Source organism: Notamacropus eugenii, chromosome 2 (assembly GCF_028372415.1).
Source record: "Notamacropus eugenii isolate mMacEug1 chromosome 2, mMacEug1.pri_v2, whole genome shotgun sequence".
NCBI classification, from domain to species: Eukaryota; Metazoa; Chordata; class Mammalia; order Diprotodontia; family Macropodidae; genus Notamacropus; species Notamacropus eugenii.
This window is the reverse complement of record NC_092873.1, coordinates 122,497,740-122,503,953: the sequence shown is the minus strand read 5'-3', so window position 1 is coordinate 122,503,953 and position 6,214 is coordinate 122,497,740.

Sequence of the window (6,214 nt, the reverse complement as noted above, 5' to 3'; positions counted from 1 at the left end):
GTTCTTATTATTCCTCATACAAGGCATTTTGTTTCTCACCTTTATAATTTTGTACTGATTATCTCTCACGTTGGGAATGTATTTCTTGATCACATCTACCTAGTTTACTTCAATACTCAGCTCAAATATCACTTCTATCAATCATTCATTGATTAAGAATCTACTATGTTTCAGGCGCATAAGCAAAATATAATTTCTGATTCTCAGGATCTTAAATCCAGTAAGTGAAGACCATATATAAATATATGGGTACATGGTGATGTTTGATAATCTGAGCAACAAACTTGTTTTTGTCATCAGAAAGGATGGTATGCATTTGGAAGAGAGCAGTGGAAGGATGGTCACCAGTGGATGAATACTTTGCCTAAGGCAAAGTGTTGTGAATATTGACTATTAGGGCAAGGAAAAATTATAATTTCTATCTACAAAATGTGTACTCACAGTGATATAGGGGCCCAAATGGACTTGATATTTTTACTCAGACATTTGTCACTTCTAACTTTATGCACATTCTTGGTATATTTATAAGACCTATTGCAGTATGTATACATACATACATATGGAAGGAAAGCAAGTGGGAGGACTGTCTGCTTCAATTATGCATGCACAAAACTGGAGGAGAGAAAGGACTGAAAATATATACGCAAAAAGACAGAAGATGTCAACCTTGATATGATATGCAGAGAAAAAAAAACACATACTCTAAAAATAAGTCCAACCACTTAATCCACTTCGGCTTAATTTAATTTCAGCTTCAACAGAAATGTATTTTGTCTATCAAGATATTAAATCTAGGCTGTTATCCCGCCCAACAGAGACTAAATCTTGCTCTGTAGTACTGACACATATCAGTATACAAATTCATCATGTTCATTTAGGCAAAAAAAAAAAAATGATACATGATTTTTTGGTGTGTATCGTTTATTGTCTTGCCCTCCTTCCCCTCCCCTCCACAAAATCCTCATAGACAAAAGAGTTGCCCCAAGAAACTAAATGGGAATTTCAAGGAAAAGGAAGCATATTATAGTGGAAAGAGTTTTATATGTGGAATCAGGGGAACTGAGTTCAGATGCTGGCTCTACTTTATAATAATGATGTGACCTTGAACAAAAGTGTTTGTGACCCTGTATAAGCTCATAATCATAGAATCATAGACCCACAACTGGGAGAGGTCATTGTGACTTCTTTTCCATATGAGAACATTGAGTGATTTGCCTAGTCACATAACTATTGAGCTTCTGAGGTAAGATTTGCATCTGAATCTCCCTAATTTCTAAGTCTTATATCCACTAAATCAGGGGTAGACAAATCACAGCCCAAAAGCTGGACCTACTGATGGTTTTAGTTAACAGCAATATCTGCTTCTATACAGGTAGCAGGTCAGATTTGACTTGTAGGCCACAGTTTTCCCATTTTGCATAACTCCCTACCTGATAATCCTGCATGACTCCATCTTGCCTCTCCATAAGTGGCATGCTGAGGTAGAAAGAGCAGGTTTTAGAGTGATAGGGGATGGATTCAAATTAAGTCACTGAACCTCTCTGGGCTTCTGTTTCCTTTTCTGTAAAATAAGTAAATTAAATTAGTTGAACAAAAAGATCCCCTTCAACTTTAAATTTTGAACTTATGAACTAAGGAAATTTTTCCCCTAAATAATAGTCACTTTCTCACAAATTAAAAATAACCCTACCTAACTAGCCAGGAGCCCCGTTTTGTAGTTTTAACTTGGTTTCTTTAAAAGGCACTTTTTGTTGCTTTCTCATGTCCATCACTTATTGCCTAAAATGAGGTATCAATGTTGCTCCTAATTTTGGGCACCACCCTCTCACTGTATTACTCTACTTAAAGTCCTAGCAGGGGATATTATGTATTTCTTCTCCCACCTATTGTTGTCTGCTTTTGGTTTCCCTCAGATTCAAGTGTGCCAGATAATTCATAATATAAAACAAGCTGAGGTGTTAGTAGGTCAGTTCCTCTCAGTAAAAATAAACAATCAAAGTTATTTTAATACATTCTTCCTGAAAATAAAACCTTCCAATCTAAGGGTCTAACTGTGATGGTGGAATTTCCATATACCATGATGGACCATCAAGAAAAAAAAAATTTTCTTGCAACTGGGTTTTGGGGCAGCCCTGAAATCACAGATTTCACTTTGTGTTTTGCTTGTAGTGAGAATTTTTATTTTTGTTGTTCAAAGGGAGGGCTAAATAAATGTTATATTGACCAAATCATTAAATGATTGTCAGATTCAATGAAATTTCTTCACTCATTCTCTCTCTTTGAAATAATGAAGGCTAATATTACCTTTATGACCTAAATTCTTTTGTTAAGATTTATAATATCATTTTAAATTCTGAACTTCATATTTATAACTGTGGCAGCAAACAAGAGATGGTTACTATTAAAATAATAGAATTTCCTTGTCCAATGGGAATGTTCATAAGTAGGTAGGTGTTAAGTGTTGACTGTAAGGTTTTTGTGTTTTGGGTTTTTTTTTTTTTTTGCAAAATGCAGTTAAAATTCTTTCAAAAATTCTTTTAATTGAAAAGTTGTAGATTTAGGTTGGAGAAAGTCTAATAATGGCAGGAGAAAAAGTTTAGACGTTACTCTTTCATCCAATACAAGTTAGGGGATGGAGGAGTGATAAGCTCATAGGTACATCTAGTACCACAGGAACTGCACTTGAGGTCAATACAATTAAAAAAATACAGTAAACAACTAAATCAGTTAGAAAGTACTTTACACATCTCTGTTTCATGAATGGGCTCACATCAGAAAAAATATAAATGCATATGTGTGTACATATGTGTATATGTCTTTAGACATGTTATATCTGTGTTGTACATATTTATATGCATATATTATATATATGTGTATTGTTATATATCTCTGTCTACCTGTGTATCATCCATCTCTCTCATGCTGAAAAGACCTAATCCTATGGAAGAGTAATATAAGTGCCAACCCTTTGAGTTATCTCCTAAGGGTGTTGTTTGCTTGTCATACTTCAGAAGTAGGCAGTCAATTTCAGAAAATGGTGACACACAAGTTGCTATATTTAAGCTATCCCAGCTGAGTCTTTTTGATAAAAGACAGATGCACCTAATATCAATTTTCTGTACTGTCTTCCTCATTTTGACCTAATCATTAGCTTTAACTGGATTTTGAGGTTTTCTTATTATAGGTGCTCCTATAATTTCTTCAATAGCCTGGTCCTTTTCTAGTTATAGTCCAAGTTCTTTTTCATGGCGATACTTGATTCTGATGGTGGAAGGAATTACATGAGTTCATGTGTACTTCTTTCCAATTAAATAAGTTGGATTGGCCCCTGTTTTAAACATGCTGTAATATAGATACTCTTTTATAGTGGTACCTATTGCAAACTGGTTGTTGATTGAGAGCAGATGACCAGCTTCAATCAATAATAAAATCTCCATCTATGATTTCTTGTTGAGCTAAATGGGTATAATGGCCCACTATTTCAATAAGATACTAAAAGAAGATGAACCTCCCTTTGTTAAGGGGAAATTTTCTATTACTTTTCTATTTACCTAAGTAAATGAACAAGAAAAGCATTAAGTGGTATTGAGGAGTCAAAGCCTCATAGATGGTAGCAGAAAGCAGTTTGGTGGTCAGAAACAAAGTGAGATATGTGACTGAGCAGAGAATAAAGAGATACACTAACAGTGGACATTGACAGCTTTGGAGCATTGGACATGTAAATTACCCTGGCCATTTGTTTACAGTCTGGCCACATCTGTCACATTTGCCTCATGTTTGTACCTGTCCACATGGGTTCCTGACACCTGTGACCTCCATGTAAGTTTATTGGCCATATGTATTTCCTATATGTGTGTCTCATTTGTGTGTTCCCAGATCACATATGTTCTTTAAGTGTATATCCTTTCTTACCCTTTGGATGGTAATTTGTTGGAGAATGAATTCCAATGTATACATTGGGGGTGAGGGTGAGCTTTTCATTGTATTTCTTACGCTGTATAAGTAAATGTCTTTTGTCTTGAATTGATATATTCTCTGGCTAACTAGTAAATTTAAAGTCTTCAGTGGGAACCCACAAGTTATTGTTTTGAATGAGTCCTGACCCAAATTGTACCTTGAACCTGGAATAGTTTTTGGGGGACTCACACATGAGGGGAAGTTTAAGAACTAACTCAGAATTAGAATTTCACTGGAAGTGACCTCAGAGTTTATCTATCCCAAATTTCACCCAAATAGCAATTTCTCCTAACAGGATATCCAACAAGTTATGTCCATGAATCTGTTTGATTAGGGAATATATATATATATCTATATATATATATGTATATATATATACATATATATATACATATATATATAGATATATATAGATATATATAGATATATATACAGAGAGAGAGAGAAGATACAGGGTGAGTTGAATAGGAAGTGATGATATCTACAAAAATAAAATTAAGGGATGACAGAGGAATATATTGGGAGGAGAAAGGGAGAATTGGAATGGGTAGTAATTATCTCTCATAAAAAAGGCAATAAAAAGCTTTTTCAATGGAGGGCAAAAGGGGGGAGGTGAGAGGGAAAAAGTGAAGCTTACTCTCATCACATTTGGCTTAAGGAAGGAATAACATACACACTCAATTTAGTATGAAAATCTGTCTCACAGTATGGAAAAATAGGGGAGAAAGGGATAAGTGGGGTATAGGGGGGTGATAGAAGGGAGTGCAAATGGGAGGCAAGGGTAATTAGAAGTAAACATTTTTAGTGAGAGACAAGGTCAAAAGAGAGAGTAGAACAAATAGGAGAACAATAGGATGGAGGGAAATATAGTTAGTCTTTCAAACGACTTATTTGGAAGTCTTTTGCATAACTACATATGTATAACCTATATTAAATTGCTTGCCTTCTTAGTGGGGATGGACAGAGAAAGAGGAAGGGAGAGAAGCTGGAACTCAAATTTGTGAAAATAAATGTTAAAAATTGTTTTTACATGCAACTGGGAAATAAGAAACACGGTTAATGGGGTGTAGAAACCTATCTTGCCCTACAGGAAAATGGAGGAGATGGAGCTAAGGGAAGGGAAGGCTGTGATAGAAGGGAGGGCAAATTGAGGGTAGGGGTAATCAGAATGTATGGTGTCTTGGAGTGGGAGGAGGGGAGAGATGGAGAGAAAATTTGAACTCAAAATCTTGTAGAAATGAATGTTGAAAACTAAAAATAAATAAATAAATAAGATTCTATAAAATGACACCTTAGAGGTTCATGAACATACTGATTGACATGTGTATATAAGAATCATTCAAGATTCCTTGGATAATGTGACATCAGAGATGATTGCATTCAACTCATTATCAACATACAATAAAGTATAAATCATGGAGATGTATGTTTTTCAAAGGTGTTTGAAGCAGCCATGGATGGTGGATTCTGCAGGTTCAAACTGAATATAAATTCTCTTGCATTAAAGAAGTGTTATTGATTCTCATTTGCAGATTACAATGCGATGATTGCATAAAAAACCATAGTAGTGCAGAGCCTCCTGGATAAGAGTAATAATTATGACTATCTACACAGGAAAAGTCAAGTGGATGAAAGAGATCTTTTCTCCCAACTGTGATATTTAGCTGAATAGACAACCTCTAGTGCTGGTCCATGTATACCTTCAACAAACAATGTAAATGAACAATGACTTTTTCTCAGGATTGAATGAGATGAAATGACAATCAGATGGAACTGATTTGGGGGACAGTTCTGTTCTTCTAGTGATCATAAGCTTTATTTCTGAAGGAAGGTATCATCTTAATACAAATATTCTTGCTGTGATGCTGTATGACTGGTAATCATTCTTACCACAGTCTCTGAAAACTGTAATTGAGGGTCACCAAAAAGAAAAGGAGACTGTATGATGGGCACTAACAGTATACAATTCATCATAAATGATGACTTATGCAGGGAAAGTTGCCACAAATGTGTTACTGGGGAAGTGTATGACCAGACACCAATATTGGCCAGTCAGTAGTGAGATTGAGGAATAACAAATAGATAGTGCTTCACTAACAGATGTAAAATGACAAAAGTAATAGAGGAAGGCCTCAAACATATTTAGTTGTTCCTGAATTGTAGGTTTATGGTAGGAAAAGGACAAAGGTCATGCAGGATAATCAGGCATAGTTAGGTATTGATCTGGACCATTGTAGGGAAATATATTGATGAGTTC